At 38.4% G+C, this 23,288-nt stretch overlaps 1 long non-coding RNA gene across 1 annotated transcript; it reads left to right on the top strand.

The window, feature by feature from the left end:
• Positions 1–1,705: 1,705 nt before the first annotated feature.
• LOC127516618 (uncharacterized) lies at positions 1,706–23,220 on the top strand. The gene is made up of 3 exons (XR_007931038.1): positions 1,706–1,956; positions 17,362–17,442; positions 18,732–23,220. It is a non-coding gene; the product is annotated as an uncharacterized LOC127516618 (long non-coding RNA).
• Positions 23,221–23,288: the final 68 nt, after the last annotated feature.

The following is a 23,288-nucleotide window of genomic DNA, read 5'->3' as shown; positions in this document are numbered from 1 at the left end:
AGCTAGCACTTTTACAGTGTCAATTGTTGTTGCCTTAAGCATTAGCCTTTTAAATCTGTAGCATTAAAAAGCACATTGATGATAATCTTCTTCAAAACGAAAATAGATATGACGTTGCTGAGTGTCTGTTCTGTTTAGGCACGCTAGACCTGTGGGTGTTCTTACAGAGAGACGGAAAGATACAGTGAGCTGTCATCAAAACACAACGTGATGGCAGGAATGCTTCAGCTCTGATTCTCAGATTATTCACACACACGCATACACTGACCCTCACATAAACCTTTCGACATTTTCATTAAGACATTATTTAGTATGTTTAATAAGTTGTTTTCCTTGCGGGCTTGTCCCAAAATGTATGTGAATTTGTGTTTTATCCTTGTGGTCCCCAAAATGTTGGCAAAATGACCACACTTACACAAGGATGTACTTACCCTTCACACCAAGGACGACAAAATATCTTAATTTGTGTTCTGAAGATGAACGAAGGTCTTACGAGTTTGGAACGACATGGGGGTGAGTAATTAATGACAGAAATTTCATTTTTGGGTGAACTAACCCTTTAATATAGTTTTGCACATACTGAACAGTGTTTGACAAATGCAATGCATTCAGGTTAGAAAGTTTGTCAAACATTTGTCGAAAACAACAAAACAATGATCAGGTATTTCGTGTTTATTCTGACACATGCTCACAAATTCACGTTTACCTTCATCAAGTGGACAAGCGAAGTTTATTTGGACAGAACCTCAATCCCTCAATTTTGACAGAGGGAGCAAGTCTACTCATATGTAGGCCCTGTCCCAAATTGCACACTTCATGTGCACTTGCGGACTTACATAGACCACCACGTGCGCATATCTGTTAGGTCCACAAGACCGTATAGTGTCTCATTTGACATTTTAAGTTTGATGTCACGAAAGTGGTGATTCGAGGGCTAAGGGTACCATTTGGTACAGGGCTGTACACTTCAGGCAGGTCCATAGACCACAATGCAACACGATTGTGATGACACAACAGCAACTCACAGTGCTCAAACTTAATTTACCTACAGGTGATCAAGGGCTTAGGGCAGGGGTGTCCAATCCTGTTTCTGGAGGGCCACTGTCCTGCAGAGTTTAGCTCCAACCCCAATTAAACACACCTGAACCAGCTAATCAAGGTTTTTAGGCATACAGGAAACTTCCAGGCAGGTGTGTTGTGGTAAGTTGGAGCTAAACTCTACAGGACAGTGGACCACCAGGACCGAGTTTGGACACCCCTGGCTTGGGCCTTCCATTTAAATACATTGCAAGGGTTCTGCCAGTAGTGGAAACTTGTGCCACGTAAGCAATGACGTACATCTGAGGGAAGGGCATAAAAAGTGGACTAAAATGGAATGGGGTATGGGGTATATGTTGCTGTTGATGGGGTCCTAATGACTTCCATAGTAATTGTTTTTCCATACTATTGAATTCAATATAGGACCCATCAACTGTTTGGTTACCCAAGTATTTTCTTTTGTGTTCAGCAGAAGAAAGAAATTCATACAGGTTTGGAACAACTTGAGGGAGAGTAAGTGATGACAGAATTTTCATTTTTAGGTGAACTATCCCTTTAAATTGTTTCAATTACCTTGGGTTTTACAGTGCATTAAAGGGTTTATAGGCCTAGAATTCAGAAACCCTTGTTATTAGCGACACCGGTGGCCGTTAAACTGAACTGCAGCCAGCAATTTATTTGCTAATGTACAAGAGACTGAACGAGATTAATGTGCCGATATACTCACAGCGAAGTTCTTTTTCGTTCTTTGCTTAGAAGTAAAAAGAAGTTGAAAATATACCAAGTTTGCAGGCATATATTTTAACGAACATCCCGACGCCGCCCACGCTGCTGAGAGTGACATTTCGAATGCTGCGCGCTTTCCTCAATAACAACAAGATAAAGACGACAAAAATGAAAGCGGCGAGAAAACAGAAGGTAAGAAAGCATCAATTCATAGTGATGTGGATATGTTTGCACAAGCTCAGCAATTTAACTGCATCATATCGACAGATTGGGTAGCCTGCTTAAAATTACACTGTTATGATTGTTTGATTAGGCCTATATATTTGAGACTATAGATCTGGCATTGTGTGAGATGATAGTTTGATTTAATCCTTTTGCTCTTCATGATACAACATTACAGTACAAAATAGATCTTTCGGTATTATCATGAACGTAAGCATTTGTTTCGTGTGTCATTGAACGGAAGATAGGTTGTGAACAAGCGTAAACGTCACGTGATGCTTTGATTTTCCCGGCAAAAACGTCCCAAGTCATTCACATGCTTTCATAAGACCTTCCCCATGTTCATGGGTTGTCCAAGTTTCGTTTTAAGCTGTCCACACATTGGAAATAAAAAAAAAAAGATTAATACATGACAATTTTTATAGCCCCTTTAAGGAACAATCTGGAGGCATGTCAGACTGAAATGTTAGAATCATTCATGGGTAACTTTAACTAGTCTAGATCAGTCAATTAATCTTAATCAATCTGCTGAATTCTGTTAATAATTAAAAGTTATTTTATTAGTCCTAATTAAATCTTTCAACTGACTGCATATGGCATCATTACAATAGTTTATGGCCTTTTTATTTATTTATTTAGCATTAAAAATATTGGCAAAATTGTATTCTTTTGTTACATATCTGCTTCTTTTTTATTCATTTAAATCAGTATGTTATATGGCTGGGCTCTTAGTCATATAAATAATATGAATGAATACCATATTTTGCGAGCTGCACATTTAGTTACTTAAATCATATTTTTAATTAATGTAACACTATTCATTAAAGCTGCACGCACAATATCTATAGCAACTTGATCAAATGATAAGATTATATCAAACACATATGCATTTACTGTTTACATTTGTTAGCAGTCTGTTAGTTTTAAACAGGCAACATTTGTGGACATTATCAGTGGACAGACGTTACCAGTAGCGTACCCACTTTACCACTAGAGGGCAGTCAGTGTTAAGGATTTTACATTCCTTAAAATGCCTTGATTGTTTCCCTGTAGTTTACAACTGTAAAGTTATGGTACTGAATGACTGCAATATTGGTGTACCTTGGTCATCAATTTTCCCCAAAAAATTGTGTATTACTGTAATATACTGCTGCAAATATTCTGAATATTATAAACACTGTCAGTTTATGAATATCTTTAAATTGTGAATCATAAAATGCTGGAATGTACTTTTTATTTTATTTATTTATTGTTTTGTGGCCTTCAGCATGACATTTAACCCCAGGTTGTTCTCATTGGATGGATCCTGCCATCAGCACCCTGTAAGTCACTTTTGATAAATAGCAATCACTTATATACAGCGCACAGCATAAATGAGTACACCCCCTCTGAAACCTCTGAAAGTCAGCAATTACTCAATTACTTAGAAGACATGTTAGGGTTCTTTAGAGATATAATGTTCCAGCAAGTCTGCTTAATCAACTACCAAAGAAGCATGTCAAAATTATTCAGGAAAATAAGATTTCCTTATCAAGGTGATAAAATGTTGTGTAGCAAAAATGAGTACGCCCTCCTAAAAGTTACTAAATAAAACAAAATAAAAATTTTCTGGTAAAAGTTTAAGGCAGTGTTGGATCAACAGGTAAGTATGTTGAACCAAAACATTTAAAGAGAAGTAATTTCTTGACAATTAAAAGTGTTACATAGCCCACTGAATCATTCTCAGACTTAATGCTGACAACAATGGAACCACTTGGGAGAGAACTGTCAGGAGACTCGTTTCTTAGCACAAAAGAGGACAGTGGTATAAGAGGATTACCAAATCATTGTTTTAAGTGTGAAAATATAGCAAAAGTAACAGAGAAATTCAAAAACAATGGACTTGTGACAAGGCCCCTGAAATAATCAGGCCTTCATTTTAAGCTTTCTTTTAGTAATGAGGGATTTTTTTTGCTAGACAAAGAGCAGGAGAAATACCAAGCGAGTGTCTCAGAGCCAGCAAAAGCTGATGAAAAGAGTGACTGTTTATCTCACAGAGTAAGATGCAGCCTGCAGAAATGGCATGCATGGTTGTTGTTCTCACTGGAACTACATACTGTAGCCAAAGCACAATAAAGTCAGTTAGCCATTTCCAAAGCCCATATTTACAAAATATAGATTCTAGGAATCAATACTCTGGTCTCATGAGACCAAATCAATCATTTTGGATCTAACAGCATCCAAAATGTTCAATTCAATTCAATTCACATTTATTTGTATAGCGCTTTTCATGATACATATTGTTTCAAAGCAGCTTTACAGAGAATGCATGTCAACATTACAATTTAGAGAATGCAGTTAGCTAATAATGTAATAATTTAGGCAATTTAATTTACAATCACTGTTAGCAGTTTAATTGAAGGTAGAAGCAATGAGCTCCTGGAAATAATCAATTACATATTAACAATAATTAGGATATATAGAAAAATGTTCTGGTGTTGCTAGAGGAGGAGTACAGTGAGAAGTGCCTCGGTTCCCACAGTAAAGTTCAGTGGTAGTAAAGCTCTTATATAGGGATGTATGAGTGCTGAAGGTGTGAGGGAGTTGTGCTTTATCAATGCTGTCATGAATTCCCACACCACTGTGTAATTTAATACACAAACTTGAAACAGAAGATGTTACCCTTTCCTCATTCACTGCATTTTTGGGCATTTTTTCAATATGACAGTAAGGATATGCATTCTCCCAAGGTGAAAAACCTTCTGTGGACATGTATTGCACTCAGTCTTAACACTCTTGAGCACCTGTGGGAGATTCTGTAGAGACGAGTTGAGCAACACTCTCCATTAAAGATCAGGGCATTTAAGGAGCTCATCATCCAGGAGTTAAACAAGACAGATGTGACAATTTGTCATGAACTTGTACACTCCATGCCTTGTACACTCCATGTCAGAGGGGCTGTTCTCATTTATGCTGTGCACTGTGTAGTCAAAAGTTTAGAATTTTTTTTAATGTTTTTTTTTTTTAAATAATTTTCATATGCTCACCAAGGCTCAAATTTGAGCTTGATCAAAAATACTGTAAAAACTAAAATAACTGTTTTCAGCTTTAACATTATGAATCTTTGCTAAATAAAATTATTCAAGTAAAATTATTAACATATTAGGCAGCACAGCTGTTTTCAATATTGAAACTTTATAATAAGTGTACAGTAATAAAGTACTTGCAAATTTCTTAGCAAACTATTAGTTCATAGTTAATTCTTTGTTAATATATTGTAGTCTATATTGTTAGGCTATATTAGCTTATATGTAAAGAGTTAGATGTTGTTTTTTTATGCTTTGTTAACAACTTATTAACTGTAAATAGTTTTAGATTAGGTAATGGAAAATGTCATTAATTAAGTGCTTTAAACCAACCTTTATTAGACATTAATTGCATTAGTATTAAGTAAGCTATTTACTCCTAATAAATAATTAACAATTCCTTTACCATGACCTGATTAAACAATAATAATTGTTTTAATTACAGTGACAATGAATTAAGAACTCACTATTTGTGTGTGTGTGTGTGTGTGTCTATATATATATATATATATATATATATATATATTATGACGACTGACAGGTGAAGTGAATAACACTGATTATCTCTTCATCACGGCACCTGTTAGTGGGTGGGATATATTAGGCAGCAAGTGAACATTTTGTCCTCAAAGTTGACGTGTTAGAAGCAGGAAAAATGGGCAAGCGTAAGGATTTGAGCGAGTTTGACAAGGGCCAAATTATTGTGATGGCTAAATGACTAGGTCAGAGCAACTCCAAAACTGCAGCTCTTGTGGGGTGTTCCCGGTCTGCAGTGGTCAGTATCTATCAAAACTGGTCCAAGGAAGGAACAGTGGTGAACCGGCGACAGGGTCATGGGCGGCCAAGGCTCACTGATGCACATGGGGAGCGAAGGCTGGCCTGTGTGGTCCGATCCAACAGACGAGCTACTGTAGCTCAAATTTCTCAAGAAGTTAATGCTGGTTCTGATAGAAAGGTGTCAGAATACACAGAGCATCACAGTTTGTTGCGTATGGGGCTGCTGACCCCTGTCCACTGCTGAAAGCGCTAACAGTGGGCACATGAGCATCAGAACTGGACCACGGAGCAATGGAAGAAGGTGGCCTGGTCTAATGAATCATGTTTTCTTTTACATCACGTGGATGGCTGGGTGCATGTGCGTCGCTTACCTGGGGAACACATGGCACCAGGATGCACTATGGGAAGAAGGCAAGCCGGCGGAGGCAGTGTGATGCTTTGGGCAATGTTCTGCTGGGAAACCTTGGGTCCTACCATCCATGTGGATGATAGTTTGAGACGTACCACCTACCTAAGCATTGTTGTAGACTATGTACACCCTTTCATGGAAACGGTATTCCCTAGTGGCTGTGGCCTCTTTCAGCAGGATAATGCCCTGCCACAAAGCAAAAATGGTTCAGGAATGGTTTGAGGAGCACAACAATGAGTTTGAGGTGTTTGCTTGGCCTCCAAATTCCCCAGATCTCAATCCAATCGAGCATCTGTGGGATGTGCTGAACAAACAAGCCCGATCCATGGAGGCCCCACCTCGCAACTTACAGGACTTAAAGGATCTGCTGCTAACATCTTGGTGCCAGATACCACAGCACACCTTCAGGGGTCTAGTGGAGTCCATGCCTCGATGGGTATATATATAAAAAATATACATTCTCTGTACGACAACTAACAATCTATAAATAACAGCGATTGACCAACCAGAACTCAGTATTGTAACGCGCTGCGCAGTCACGCTAGAGCTCTGATTCAAGCAAGCTTTCACCATTTTTCGCGCTTGTTCAAAAGGATCAGGAGAACGGTTCTTTTAAAAGAGGAGAACAGAAGGTATGATATTACTTTGATTAGTGTTTTAAGCACATTTCCCTGACACATTAGAACGAATAACGAACATAGCTAAAGTGCATTGATGCCGTAAGGGATCGTTGTCAAGGTGAATTATTGACAGTGAATGTCATCACCGAGGTGATAATGCACACATGCATATAGGCTATGTTAGCTACACGTACGTGTGTTTATTTATTTTATTTAATAAAAACAATGGGCTCTGTTCATGCTCCACTGTTTAAAACTGCATGAACCATCCATTCAAGACACAGATAACAAAGAATGTACAAGTAATTGTTCGATATAAGAACTCAAGAGTTGCATTTAATTCAGAAATAACTCTGTGTGGGGCTGAAAAATAACCCTAGAAAGCAACTTTGCGCCAGGCCAAATTCGGCTTACATCTGCCACGCGTGGTATGATGATCTGGGCCACATGTGGCGTGGAATGATGGCACTTGGGCGGACTGCTCCTGTTTGCCAGATCTGAGCCACAAGCAGGCCATAGCAATGCCACATGTCAGCCAAGATGAGCAAAGAAATAAACCTAGAACTGGACCTTATCTGAGCCACAAAATCTTTATATATTATTTATAAGCATCTTAGCATCTTAGCACATTAGTCTGTTAACAAGCAGAATCACTGAAGGAAAGAAGAGAACATAAAAAAAAAGACACAAGAGCTACAACTGACTTCAGCCACAGCCTTAGATGAAATCAACTGAAGATAAAAGAAGACATTAAATCTCTCCAGATCTCAGCAGAGGAGGATTAAACAACTCCACAAACAGCATTACAGCTTCACATATTACTAACCAGATTGACTTTATTTTTGTCATTCATCTACAGAAGTTCTTATTGAGAATTAACAGAAGTTTAACACTAATGTTTGTTTTATTTGAAGTCACTGTAATGGTGATTGGTGTTTCCATTAGTTGGGCTCTTAACTCTTATAATATGTTTGTCTTCTCCGAATGCTTTGACAGTGTGTTTGTCAAACACGTTTGTGGTAACAAATAAATAAAAAGATGATGATTTTATAATCATTGTGAAATAGCATGAATTACTGATGTAATTTGAATGCAATAATTGTGTTGTGCCATACATTTGCATTACAATCCCCGTTTTACTGTTCTGTACCCCAATTAACATTTCAGTGACTGTCAGTTTTGCTTAGTTGTGAGATCTCAATCGGTTTCATTTTGCTACAAGATTTCAATGACGGTCACTTTGTTCCTTTAGGAGATCTCAATAGCTTTTCTTTACGAAATTTCAATGATGGTTGATTTTGGTCCTTTACTATATCTCAATGAAAGTAAGTTTTATTCCTTTACGGGATCTCAGTGGCTGACAGTTTTGTTTGTCTGTCATTTGTTTTGTTTCAATGATGGTTGGTTCTGTTCAATTGCAAGATCTCAATGACGGTCGGTTTTGTTCAGTTGTGAGATCTCAGTTACGGTTGATACGGACAATTCACCCTTTGCTGGCAGTTGGATTGACAGGCGATCTGACCAGTCATAATGCTCAATGTGATGTTTTTTCCGACAAATTAATAAAACTGTAGAGTTAGTTGGTGAACTTGTAACTGAGACCAGCTAGTGAGAACTGTGCAGGTAAAATTGCACTCGAATCTGTTGTCTTTGGTGTTCTTGTTAGTGGGCCTGCCTCCCATGCCAGCGACCTGGGTTCGAGTCCCACTTGGAGCAGTTCAGACTGCACAGGTTACAGACATACATTTAAAACATGGTGTGTATTGAAATCTTTCTGCAGTTAGAAATATTTTGTAACAATATATAATCTTTCCAAAGTAGAAACATTTTGTAAGAATATACACTACTGTTCAAAAGTTTGGGGTCAATCATTTTTTTCTTTCTTTTTTGAAAGCAAAATTAATCATTTTATTCAGTAAGGATGTGCTAAACTGATTAGAAGTGATAGTAAGTGATATGTCAATGAATTCTTATCAATGAATCCTGAAAAAAATAACACAGGTTCCAAAAAGTATTAAGCAGCACAACTGTTTCCAACACTGATAATAAATCAGCATATTAGAATGATTTCTGAAGGATCATGTGACACAGAAGACTGGAGTAATGGCTGATTAAAATTCAGCTTTGCTTCACAGAAATACATAATATTTTAAAGTATATTAAAACAGAAAACCATTATTTTAAACTGTAATAATATTTCAGAATATTACTGTTTTTCTGTATTTTTGATCAAATAAATGCAGGCTTGATGAGCATATGAGACTTCTTTCAAAAACATTAAAAATAGTAATGGAAAAAAAAATAGAGTGCTTCCAGGTAAGTTGTAAGAACTAAATGAAGTATTTTATAATTTGTGATGTGAAACTAACTAACTGTTAGTAACCAATGTAATTTAGGGATTATTTTTGCCCCAGGGTTACACCCCTTATTTTCTGGGGTTTATTTTACTTTATATAGTTTATTATTACTTTATTCAATACAGTTTATGGCAACTGTACCGAGGCGTTAGGACCCACTCAGGCCACAGGTTGATCAGACCCCCTCTCCAAAACCTCTTCCCACAGCTACCCAGTGGTATCCCATTCAGATATATGCTGGGCTCAAACCTGCTTAGCTTCAGTGGGTGTGCAGGTGAAAGCTTCAGATTGACCGCTGCAGGGCTTCTCAAGCACCTTTCTAACCATAGACCCTCTTACATAGAAATATAAATCTCAACAATGTTGACATGCTTCATGCTGCAATGCATTCTATGACAGACTATTATTAAGTTGAAATTAACTGCATTACATCAACATGATCAGTAGGGTGAGTTGTGGCCCGATTCGAGGCTTTATCGCAAATTATTTTATGTCCAAAAAATCCTTTATTATGTGGTGTCATTACGATTATTTAACTGCTCCCAATCGAGACGGAGCGTCCCCGATCTCAAATCGTAAATATCAAACATGTTTTCACAGTGACGAGATCTCACGGAGACTCACGAGATCAAACGTGACTTGAGAAGAAAAACAAATGGAGGACAGTCAACATTGTCAGCAGGCTCTCATGTCACACGTTCTGCTTAACAGTGAAAAACACAATAATAGAAAAAAAAGGAATATGAGTAATCTTCTTTCTCAATACTCCACTTTCGTGGCATGTTTGTGGATGCCAAGTTTCAGCTATAGAAGCACGACTTCAAATGAAACAAACATTAGTGTTAAACTTCTGTTAATTCTCAATAAGAACTTTTGTAGATGAATGACAAAAATATAGTCAATCTGGTTAGTAATATGTGAAGCTGTAATGCTGTTTGTGGAGTTGTTTAATCCTCCTCTGCTGAGATCTGGAGAGATTTCTTCTTTTATCTTCAGTTGATTTCATCTAAGGCTGTGGCTGAAGTCAGTTGTAGCTCTTGTGTCTTTGTTTGTCTCTTTATTCTGTTCTCTCCTTTCCTTCAGTGAGTCTGCTTGTTAACAGACTTGTTAATGCCAAGATGATTCTATAAATAATATATAAAGATTTTGTGACTCAGATAAGATCCAGTTCTGGTTTATTTCTTTGCTCTTGGCTGACATGTGGCATTGCTATGGCCTGCTTGTGGCTCAGATCTGGCAAACAGGAGCAGTCCACCCAAATGCCATCATTCCATGCCACATGTGGCCCAGATCATCATACCACGTGTGGCAGATGTGGGCCGGATTTGGGCCGGCACAAAGTTGCTATATGGGAAGTGTCATTTGGAACTCATTTATAGAGTTATTTTTATTAAAAATATATGTTGATAATGATTAAACACTTCAGTGCCCTCCAAAGACACCATTTTAGGTAGCCTATGTAAAGGGATAGATTGTGTGTGTGTGTGTGTGTGTGTGTGTGTGTGTGTGTGTGTGTGTGAGAGAGAGAGAATGAGTCTGTAGGTCACTCCAATACTACAATGATATAAATAATTTAATGAATAATGCCTATTTTACTACTCTTTAAACCAATAAATAAAAATGTTTAAGGTACAGTAGCCCCAACCCCACCCCCTCACTGATGACCACACAATCCCCCTTGAATTTTTTTTACAATTCAACCTCTGTGTGTGTGTGTGTGTGTGTGTGTGTGTGTGTATATATATATATATAATATATATGATATATATGTAGGGGGTCATTGTTTTTATGAAGGGTGTCTGATTTAAGCATGTTAGTAATCCTTTTGGCAGTTGAACAGTAGCCGTTGAGTGTATATATACAGCATATACTGAGCATAGCTATGCAGAAATTTGCATAATTTCTCCAACTAACACGTCACTTTATTACCGCAGTCTATGATCTCTTTTTTCAGAGGTGCTTATACTGAATTTGCCACAGTCAGCAACAAGACTTTATGTAACTCACTCAGCAGGACAGAAAGTTCTGCAGTCGTTGGGCACATTGGCTCTTTTCCTGTGAAAGGACATTGGCTCAGTGCAGGTTGGGCTGCATTAGGAATGAGATTGTAGTGCAGGTGTGGAGGATAGAGGCTACAGCTTGAGGACTTCTGACTTTCCTCTTCCAGTCTTCTTTGTCTAGAACATTTGTTTTGTGGGAGACTGTCATTATAAAGGAATTAAATTGTTTAAGGTCAAAAGTGTTTGCAGATCTTATTTGGGGGCTTGCAGTTGCCCCCACAAATCCCTTGTCACAGACGTTGAGAGAATAAACAATTGACTGTTTGCTTTACATTATCTCAGCAAATAGAAATAGCCATAACTCCTTTAGAGAAGACAAAAGTCATTCGTGTCAAAACATTTGTTGGAGAAATGTAATGTGGCATAGTGCAAGTTAGCAAGCTACAGCGAGGTATTAACATTTAACATTACTGTAAAAGCCTGCATTTATAGATTAGATCGGACACCTTTTATAAAAACAAGTTTTAAGGTGCTATTAGATAATCTAATAGTCCAAAACTAATTTTAAATAAATAAGCAAACAAACAGGTTTAAAAAAGCCCTGGTGGCACAGAGCTCTCAGACTCATCTACTGGACCCAATTAGACTTTAGCTAAACTTGATTGAGAACATACTTCCTTGCCCAATAACCATTCACTGACATTCATTTGATTACCAGACTCTTAAATGTCTGTTTTCTGAAGCACTTTCAATTCTTTTCCTTCAATGAAAGGTTAGATTTTTTGCTAATTTTATGAATTAAAGATCAAAAGGATAAACAATGCAGATTTATTTTTATAGTCATCTTTGATCATATTTACCAAGGGTGCTAATAATTCTGACCATCACTGTATGTCACAGTTTACTTTATTTTGGTATCCTCACTTACCTAAATTATCTATAGTGTCCTGCACCCACTAGTAAAAATAAATCAAAAATATCAAAAATGTCTGAATAATTTTTGGTTTGACTGCACGTCTTGAGTGTCTAAACACTTTTTTCATGCACTGTAAACATTCTTCATTGGTTATTTGTAGCATAGAGGTATTGTTTTTCAAATTTTATTGGTTTATTTTTATTTAAAACCCCAGAAGTGAGGTACAGAAACCACAGTTTTTTCAGTAATTTTTGACGCCAATCCTCCTAAGCTATTCAGCAAATGATGGATGAAATACGAATATGCTTCCTCCTCTCTCCCTGTAAACTGCTAACCTAAGCTAGAGTAAAGTGACATCTCTTCTATGACTCAGCACTTTTCTAAGAAGAACACAGATTAAGACCCAAGGAGCCTGAGATCAAGACTAATTATCTGCTCTTACACACATTGATTATTGTTATTTAGTTGCCTCATAAAATAATATAACAATTATAAATCAATACTCCATCTCAATCAGGTAAATTACAGCTGTAATTCTCTTGTTCTTGTTCTCAAAAAAAAAAAAAAAAAAGACAAATATGTGTATATCAAAACAGACGTGTGTGATTGGGAACTTATAGCTGGACAAACTTAAAACAATTCTTATTGATTAGATCGTGGCTTTTCAGAGAGACAGCAGGAGGTGACTGGACAGTTGGGGACAACGTTTATTTTAGGACACAGTCTTGAGACACAATAGATCAATATAATTTTTTGCCAAGTCACAGCGCTCAAAATATCTGTCCAGCTCAGCATTACTTCCATATGCTGGGGAACTTTAGCAGCATTATACTCTCACAATCAATATGCTGACTAATAAATATATATTTTGACGGTCAGCTTATTGATTGTGAGAGCATAATGCTGCAAAAAGTCCCCAGCATATGGAAGTAATACTGAATTCAGCCTTTTGAGATGACTATATACAATGGCAGAAAGTGTCCCAGTCACCCTGAATTCACTTTATATACACCCACTCACGGGCCACCTTATTAAGTACACCTGTTCAACTGCTCATTGATGCAAATATCTAATCAGCCAATCACATGGCAGCAACTTAATAAATTTAGGCATGTAGACATGCGCTATGTCCGAAATCGCATACTGGGTCATAAAGGGAACGATGTGTCAGCAACAATTTTCACGTAGGCTGTCCGAATTTCATTCATACTATATAGAACATACTTTTTTAGCAGTCACAAAGTAAGTTTCAAACCAAATGTAGTACCTATACCCATCTTCTGATGGCTTCCTCCAAATGGATAACGCACCATGTCACAAAGCTCAAAGCATCTCAAACTGGTTTCTTGAACATGACAATGAGTTCACTATACTCAAATGGCCAGCTTTAGGATGTGGTGGAACTCAGCATATCGGCTTAGGACAACCTCACAGTCAAAGACACAGACTGAAATTAGAGATATAAAATAAGAATTAACATAACAGGTGTAGACTTACGCTGATGATACTCAGCTCTATATTTCTTCACGCCCTGACGAAACTTACCAATTCACAAAATTAATGGAATGCATAGCTGATATAAAAAATTGGACGACCAGTAATTTCCTAATACTAAATTCAGAAAAAACAGAGATTCTAATTTTTGGACCAAAAACTTCTTCACGTAATAACCTAGAATACTGTCTAACACTTGATGGCTGCTCTGTTAAGTCTTCGTCGTCAGTTAGGAACCTGGGTGTGCTCTTTGAAACCAATCTTTCATTTGAAAGCCACGTTTCTAGCATCTGTAAAACCGCGTTCTTCCATCTTATAAATATCTCTAAACTACGACATATGCTCTCAATGACAAATGCAGAACAGTTAGTTCATGCGTTCATGACCTCAAGGCTAGATTACTGTAACGCTCTCCTGGGTCGTTGCCCTGCTCACTTGATAAATAAACTCCAGCTGGTCCAAAATGCATCAGCTAAAGTTCTTACTAGAACTAGAAAGTATGACCATATTAGCCCAGTTCTGTCAACACTGCATTGGCTTCCTGTTAAACATCGTATAGATTTTAAAATCTTGCTAATTACTTACAAAGCACTAAATGGTTTAGCTTCCCAGTACCTGAGCGAGCTCTTAACTCATAATAGTCCTTCACGTCTATTGCGATCTCAAAATTCAGGCCAGTTGATAATACCTAGAATATCAAAATCAACTGCAGGTGGTAGATCCTTCTCCTATTTGGCACCTAAACTCTGGAACAATCTTCCTAGCATTGTTCGGGAAGCAGACACACTCTGTCAGTTTAAATCTAGACTAAAAACGCATCTCTTTAACCTGGCATACACATAACACATTACCAATTTATATTTTCAAATCCATTAAAGGATTGTTAGGCTGCATAAATTAGGTCAGCCGGAACCAGGAACACTTCCTATAACACCAGATGTACTCGTTACATCAGAAGAAGAATGGCATCTACGCTAGTCTCTCTGTTTATCCCGAGGTTTACCGTAGTCAGCCGGATCCGGGCCGTATCCAGGTGAGATCGAGGACCTGCGCCTTGACACGACCACAACGCAGCCCTGAAGTGTCGGCAGAGATTGAGTCAACTAGATCATCCACTGTGAAGGCCTCATCGACACGACAGCCAGTGGCACAGCTCCTCAACAAACCGTCCAATCTGCCTGCATTGACACCATTGTATGCGAACTGAACTGAGCTGGATGATGACATCACTGTTCACTCCAGTGCTGATATAGATAAATTAACTACATTAATAACTATTGATTCTTACAACCGAATGAATCAATACTGAATTTACTTAAGATGGACAATGAGAGAATGAAATCTGAGACAATGAAATCTGAGAACTCTCAGCAGCATGATGCATGTGTGTGATGCTGACGCAGGAGCGTAACATGGAAGCGCTGCACTGCGTTCACTACGTCAACTGCATAGGAGACTGACATTGGAGAGAAGAAATTGTTGAATAAAGTCGCTTTTTTTTTTTTTTTTTTTCTGCACAAAAAGTATTCTCGTCGCTTCATAAAATTAAGGTTGAATCACTGTAGTCGTGTGGACTATTTTAACAATGTCTTTAGTACCTTTCTGGGCCTTGACAGTGGTGGTTAAATTGCTGTCTATGGAGGAGTCGGAGAGCTCTTGGATTTCATCAAAAAGATCTTAATTTGTGTTCCTAAGATGAACAAAGGTCTTACGGGTGTGGAACGACATGAGGGTGAGTAATTAATGACAGAATTTTCATTTTTGGGTGAACTACCCCTTTAACGTCTCATCCGAAGGACGGGATGCATAATAGGCTATGCAAATCCCCGAACTCATTCTCTCAAATGGACATTTACTGACAACAACAATTTCATTTTCTCATTTCATTTGAATATTTACTTGTTTTATGTAAAGGGACTTTACAGATGCTTGCTTTATGTACTCAAGATAAAATCTTCTTGAAATGATATCATGATTGCACTAGTTTACTGTTGATTTAAAGGCAAACCATTTTAACTCTAGTAGCCGTGTGGATCTGATAGGACAAGAAAGAGGTTGCAACCTCTGGCATGATTGAATCCCACCGTATTCCTCCTTTAATCTTTGCTCTAGCTTGACTTTGTAATGAAATATATCAGCACAGTTGGGGTGAAGATAAGACTGAACTAGACGTTTACACCAGCGAGGGCGAGGCCACGGTTGTGCTTGTAGTGATTGATGGCGCGCGTCAAACCGGCTTAACTGAAACATCCTCCGTCAGTTTTGCCCTAGTCAGCCTTTCATGCTTTGGAAATATGACTCCTACAACAGACAGAGTGCATCACATCTACATTATTCTACCTTCCAGCGGATTCCAGTAGAAATGATTGCTTCCATTTGGTGGCAAGCCTCCTACTTTCATCTGATGCATCGCTGGCTAGAAGCACAGATGTCCTCAATTCATTAGGAAGCGAGTCCGCCCAATAGAGTAACTGGCAGTGGTTGGCATTTTCCTGTCAAATCTGTTGTTCTGTGCAGGAGGGGATAAGATGAGAGAGCGAGCTTGAGATCTCCCGTTTGTCAGCTTGCTGGGAAAAGCTTTGAATGGGATCCAGGAAGAAGAGATTGTTCCTTCTGGATCCCTGGAATGAAAAAGGAACCTTGCTTTTTCTGCTTCCTGAATATTGCAAAGAAGCAAATTGAGCAATTAACACTTTTCTGCATTTGATTGGGGCTCCAAATGAATAATGAAATTACTCTGCTGTAATACACTAACATTCTGCCAATATGCAACATCTGTGGTGCAGGTTTGAGCTTAATTACTTCCAAATCACATTATGCCTATACAAAGTCACTGAACTGCATGGGAAAGAACTATTGGTTCTTTGAATTTATTAAATGTGATCAATATTATGGGATTATAAACAAGAAGCAAGTGTAAAAAGACAGTTTTGATGAACAGAATGACAGCGTATCACACCAAGCCAGATTTATATGATGGATAGATGAATGCCACCTCAGTTCAAGTTCAGGATTTGAAATGTAATTAGAAAAGCATTCTAAATTTAGTTCTAAATGCCCAGAACTGGTGGAGTAACATTGAATTGCTTTCAGTTCACAGTTAGTGTCAAAGAACGTTTTTATGTCGGTATTTGTTGTGGCCGTGTAAAGCAAAGCAAATAAGACTGCAGACATGCGCAAGATCCGTGAAGTGTTTTTGAAGAAAGCTGTCTACTTCCAGACTTAACCAGATTGTGTCTATGAACAAGTGCTTTTTTGGTCATTCTCTCAGGGCCCCCGTCCCCTCCCTCGAGGAGGATTTAGCAAGCGCAGCTTTGTGAGTGTGCGAGGGAGAGTGTCTGCGCACTCTCACAGCCGGGTGGGCCGGCTGAGGGTCACGGGTCACTGGCCCGCCCAACTTCCATCAAGGAGAACAAAGCCTCCACCGGTCCAATGAAAGAGCAGGTTGGGACTGGGCTCAAGTCCAAGGGTCCCGGCCCACATCGGGGGCTTACCAGGGGCTGAAATACGTAAAGAAATAAATAATCAAATAATAATCAGATCCTCAGCCGTCTGGAAACCTGGTCATGTGGGAACGCTCAACGTGCCCATAATCAGTTCCTCTCATGAAGCCTGAAGATACACCCCCTTCTCACATCAGTCCCTTTTTCTCCGTCACTTTGAAGTCTGCTTGCTTTTGTTCTTTACATAACTCGATCTGATTTTTTTTGAAAAAGCTAATTTGTATGCCTTTCCAGTGACATAGCTGCCACCCAGAATTCTTCACAAGGAGGTGGCAGAGAGGTCAAATCAAACAGACGTCTGAAAAAGAGGCCCAGGTATGACTAAGCTAAAACATATGATAAGAGAACTTTGAATTATTGTCTCTGTGTGCACATTTGCGCACAATGGAGGATTAGAGGCTTGCCGGACAAAATCACTCAGAGAATAGGAAGTTGGGGGTGGGGCTTTTTTTGGTTTTCTCTCTTGATTATTTTCCCACCTAAACCACTTACTCCCAAACATGACGACCATGTAGAGCAAGCAGACAGATTACACAGACAGACAAATATTTGCTCTGGTTTCGTTCCAGTGTAATTGTGAAGCTTGAATGTGGCTTCAGTTAAAAATTTCACAGGGAGTTTCTCCAAAGCAGAGAGATAAACAACAACATTTTAATGCTAAATTCAGAATTTAACAATTGTCTCACTTTTAATTCATGTATTGTAATTTGAATCAGTCTATTCCATTGGAATTTGAATGATAAGAATGGGAATTTACTGAATTGCATTTCAGAGAAACACAAAAGAAGAAATTTCTTTAGTCAGGACATAATCACAAATTTTGAATATTTATGCCCTGAAAAGATTTTTTTTTGTACATATTTCTCTAAAGTGTTTTCATTTTTTTTTTTTTTTTTTCAAAAAAATATATGGAAATTAAATTGAAATGAATAAAGTTAAGACCCTCCATGGTCCATAATTATAATTTTTTTTAATTCAAATTGAACATATTCTGGATTGGATTTTGTTTGTTACTTTATATATATTAGTGCTGTCAAATCGATTAATCGCGAATAATCGCATCTAACATAAGTTTGGGTTTACATAATATGCATGTGTATATTATTATATTTATATATATTATATGTATGTATGTGTGCGTGTGTGTGTGTGCATGTCTGTGTGTATATACATAAACACACCCACACCCACATATATTATAAACTTTTGTTAGATGCGATTAATCGCGATTAATATATATATATATATATATATATATATATATATATATATATATATATGCAAAGTAACAGAAATTGAATAAAGCACCAAATGTTTGCTACTGTAATTCAAATTCCTATTAAGTTGAGGAATTCAAATGTGAATAGCAACACTGGTGCTTGATTCAATATCTGACTTTTGTAGAAAATCCTGATTTTTAGGACTTCTCACCAACCTTCCCTTTAATGACATAGTTTATGCTGTTTTAACTGCCCTTCAAAAGCTCTGCTGCATCTTTTCTCTGGTCCTCGGCCTTGTGCCAGGAAGATGACAAATGTACTTCTCTGTCTTCTGTGGGAGCTGGTTTCTAAGGTCTCTCCTCTTTTTTTTCTTTTTTTTTATAGGAGGAAATGGTATTTAGAAGCTCAAACAGGATGTCCCGCTGCTCGTCCTGACTGTGAACCCCCACCCAACACTGTGAAATGGCTTAAGTTAATCCAAGATCCTGAAAGTAGTGCAGTTTTTTTTTTTCCACTCCCTTGTTCTTCATCATTTAGAAGGCTTCAGGAAAAGAAGAGGGGGACACAATGATTTCCTTCTGGTGTGTCTCAAACACAGACAGACTACCTGCTGTGTGAGACTATCTCCAAGTGTGTCCTTCGTAAATGTGAACAGTGTTTATGTCCAGCGTTTGATGAGGTGGACTTGATGATGCCCGTTGAAAAAAAACAAACAAAAAAACTTATATCAAATGAAAACTATCTGAGATCATAATGTAATGTACATAAATTATAATAGAATTAGGTGAACTAATTTTATTCAACAGGAAAATGATTTTGACCTAAAAAGGCTTTCAAAGAGTGAATAACTTTGCTGTGTGTTAACAGATGGTGCCAAAAGAAAAGCTGTCTGTCTCAAAATGTCGCTTGGGACATTTTTTTCCCCTCATACTTTTTGTGCCCAAACCCATCAAAGCTCTGGTATCTAACTTGCTGTGGTTCTTTTAATTGGCTCATGCCTCAGATTTATGAAGTAATGAACAGGTGTTGGGTGGGAGGGACAGCATGACATGGATTATAAAAACCCCCCACCCGATCTCTCTCACACACGTCTTTAATTCTTCTGTAGTTCTCATGGGCAGTTTCCCACTCTATATTTGTAGATCCAACAAATAATCCAATTTGTCATGCAACATCAGGGTATTGTATTGAATTCTAATGTCATTTATACTTTTCACAGATTCAGAACCAGGTTTTACAGGTAATTCTGGGCCATTAAAATACAGAATAACCACTAAAATTATGTTGAATGCATCAAAGATATCAGATTAGATTAAATTATATTAAAGAATAAAAAGAATAATTTAAAAATATTGCTTGCACTATATTAGCCCAATCTCAAAACTATGGAATAAAATAAATGATGCCACCAAAAATGTTAAATTTCTTACACCAAGCTATGTGCCTACATGCTTACATGCTCCTTGGTGAATTACTCTATTACTGGTGTGAATCATGTTCTTCAGTTGAGAACTGCATACTTTCCACACATGTCCTATATTGGAGAGACCGCATGTGCTCACAACAAAAACTGACCACACAATTGAGATGACTTGTACTCTAAAAACGTCCAAACAACATTCATTCATTACTTAGAATACGACAAGATAAACATTAGACATTTGCTCACATCTCAAACCAATAAGCTTTTGGAACAACTGTAGTTTGGTTGGCATTCACTGCAGGATGTTGGATCCAGAGCCAGCTGCTCTCCCATGAATTGTGTGGAATGGTGTTAAGTGAAGTGGCTTAGCCGTAAGCCCGTTAGAGATGTGCTCACACTTCCCGTCCCTCAGCCTCTGTGAATCAGTGAACAACAGAGGCTTTGTAGAGCCCGAGTCTGAAACCAAACAGCCGAGTTTAGCAGTACAGTCATTTGAAGCAATTACGATTAGCTCCAATCACTTCCTCCTGAATAATCATACACTGGAGCGCCTGAACTCCTCAAATAAGTCTTACCCCTGGTTTCACAGACAATGTTTAAGCCTAGTCCTACGCTAAATGTATGTTTGAGCTGTTTTAACTGAGGAAACTTGCACTGACATATCTTAAGATACACTATGTCGTCAAAAGTATTGGGACACCCCTCCAAATCATTGAATTCAGGTGTTCCAATCACTTCCATGACCACAGGTGTATAAAATCAAGCACCTAGGCATGCAGACTGCTTCTACAAACATTTGTGAAAGAATGGGTCGCTCTCAGGAGCTCAGTGAATTCAAGTGTGGTACCGTGATAGGTTGCCACCTGTGCAATAAGTCCATTCGTGAAATTTCCTCACTACTAAATATTCCACGGTCAACTGTTAGTGGTATCATAACAAAGTGGAAGCAATTGGGAACAACAGCAACTCAACCACGAAGTGGTAGGCCACGTAAAATCACAGAGCGGGGTCAGCGCATGCTGAGGCGCACAGTGCGCAGAAGTCGCCAACTTTCTGCAGAGTCAATAGCTACAGACCTCCAAACTTCATGTGGCCTTAAGATTATCTCAGGAACAGTGCATAGGGAGCTTCATGGAATCCATTCATGCATCCAAGCATTACATCAACAAGTGCAATGCAAAGCGTTGAATGCAGTGGTGTAAAGCACGCTGCCACTGGACTCTAGAGCAGTGGAGACGTGTTCTCTGGAGTGACGAATCACGCTTCTCTGTCTGGCAATCTGATGGACGAATCTGGGTTTGGTGGTTGCCAGGAGAACGGCACTTGCCTGACTGCACTGTGCCAAGTGTAAAGTTTGGTGGAGGGGGGATTATGGTGTGGGGTTGTTTTTCAGGGGTTTGGCTTGGCCCCTTAGTTCCACTGAAAGGAACTCTTAATGCTTCAGCATACCAAGACATTTTGGACAATTTCATGCTCCCAACTTTGTGGGAACAGTTTGGGGATGGCCCCTTCCTGTTCCAACATGACTGCGCACCAGTGCACAAAGCAAGGTCCATAAAGACATGGATGAGCGAGTTTGGTGTGGAGGAACTTGACTGGCCTGCACAGAGTCCTGACCTCAACCCGATAGAATACCTTTGGAATGAATTAGCGGAGACTGTGAGCCAGGCCTTCTCGCCAACATCACTGCCTGACCTCACGAATGCGCCTCTAGAAGAATGGTCAAAAATTCCCATAAACACACTCCTAAACCTTGTGGAAAGCCTTCCCAGAAGAGTTGAGGCTGTTATAGCTGCAAAGGGTGGGCCAACTCCATATAAAACCCTACAGATTAAGAATGGCATGTCATTAAAGTTCATGTGCACATAAAGGCAGGTGTCCCAAAACTTTTGGCAATATAGTGTATGTCAGTGCCATTGTTTTGTCTCAAGATGCACATCAGTAATGTTTTCAAGAGTTTTTTCTAAGTTTGTCCAGGCAGTGTTGGAGCCACTTCAAAGGTCTGGCATGAAAGTGTTGCCATACCTGGACGACTGGCTTGTCTGTGCAGCATCACCTCAGCAAGCAGTGGATCAAGTGTGTCATCTGTTGGACCATATTGTGGATTTAGGAATTACTGTGAATTGGGACAAATGCAAGCTTGTCCCAATGCAGTTGACCAATTTCATAGGTCTTGCTCTGTCACAATGTTGGCTGTTCCAACTCCAGAGAGAATAAGGTCAATTCTAAGGGCTGTAAGGCATTTTCAGGTTGGCCACACTCAGCACCACTTTGCTCTCCTGAGACTCTTGGGGAAGCTCACAGCAGGATCAACAGTAGTGCCACTGGGACTGTTGTGGCTCAGACCATTCCAATGATGGCTCATTCAAAAATGTTTGTATCCAATATGAGACCGATGCACAAAAATCAGAGTCACACATTGTTGCAAGCCTAGGGCTCGCATTGGTCACAGGAGTTTCTCAGAGGAGTACCATTGGGACCTCCACCCTGGGGGTCTGGCTGAAAGGGGAGTGAAAGGCACTTGGGGAGGGGCTCTGCGCACATCAATGTCCTAGAGTTGACAGCGGTGTTTCTTACCCTTCCTCATTTCCAAACTGTTCTCAGGGGAAAACATGTTTTGGTACACAGGCAACAGGGTGACCATGTTTTTTATATTAATCATCAGGGGCCAGTTGTTCAAAAGTATTCTGATCGGGTTGGATCAAATCTTGAAAATGGGTTGTTCAAAAGAAAAAAAGGATTTTGAAATCAGATTAGATCACAAAATCCAATCTTGGTTTTGATATGGATCAAATCATCAGTTTGTGTTGTTCAAAACTTTTTAATAAAATTTTTTATCCAAAAAATTAGGATTGTACTGATCCCAGCAGAAGGGTGTATTTCAGGAGCAAAAATGTAATAAAACTTTAAAAATGGTAAAAAAAAATTACAACATTTGTATCATAATATACACACACATTTTTTTTATTTCACTCTTGATTAGTTTTAACTGTTAAAGTAATAAATTAAAAGTGGACATTATACCTATTAAGCCTTTTGGTAGCCTACAGTAAAGTAAAAAAGAGATTTTGGCATCATAAAATAATCCCCAAACAGTAAATATCGAAGAAAAAAAAATACAAAAGCATTGAAATATTCCCCCTTAAACTTTTTGAACAACTGGCCCCAGGCTAAATATTGAGCCTTTCAGTGGCCTACAGTAAAGTAAAAAAAGAGATTTTGGTTCTATAAAAGAATCCCAAAACAGCTCTATTATCAAACAAATATATCAAACAAAAATATATTTCATTCAAACTGTTTTTTTTAATCACTGTTTGTAAACTATATTGGCACAATCATAAGAGATGAACCAGTCAAAAGTTTTTTGCGAGCGAACGCAAAGTTTCTTGGGTGAACGCTATGCAAAACTTCTGAGACAACGAAAAAACATTGAAAAATGGTCTCCATAGAGCACTAGTTATCCAGATTTAATAATCTGAAAAATTGTATATCTGGATCAGGGTGATTCAATCCAATTT

Source organism: Ctenopharyngodon idella, chromosome 7 (genome assembly GCF_019924925.1).
Source record: "Ctenopharyngodon idella isolate HZGC_01 chromosome 7, HZGC01, whole genome shotgun sequence".
In the NCBI taxonomy this organism is placed as follows: Eukaryota; Metazoa; Chordata; class Actinopteri; order Cypriniformes; family Xenocyprididae; genus Ctenopharyngodon; species Ctenopharyngodon idella.
This window is presented reverse-complemented; position numbering and strand designations above follow the sequence as displayed.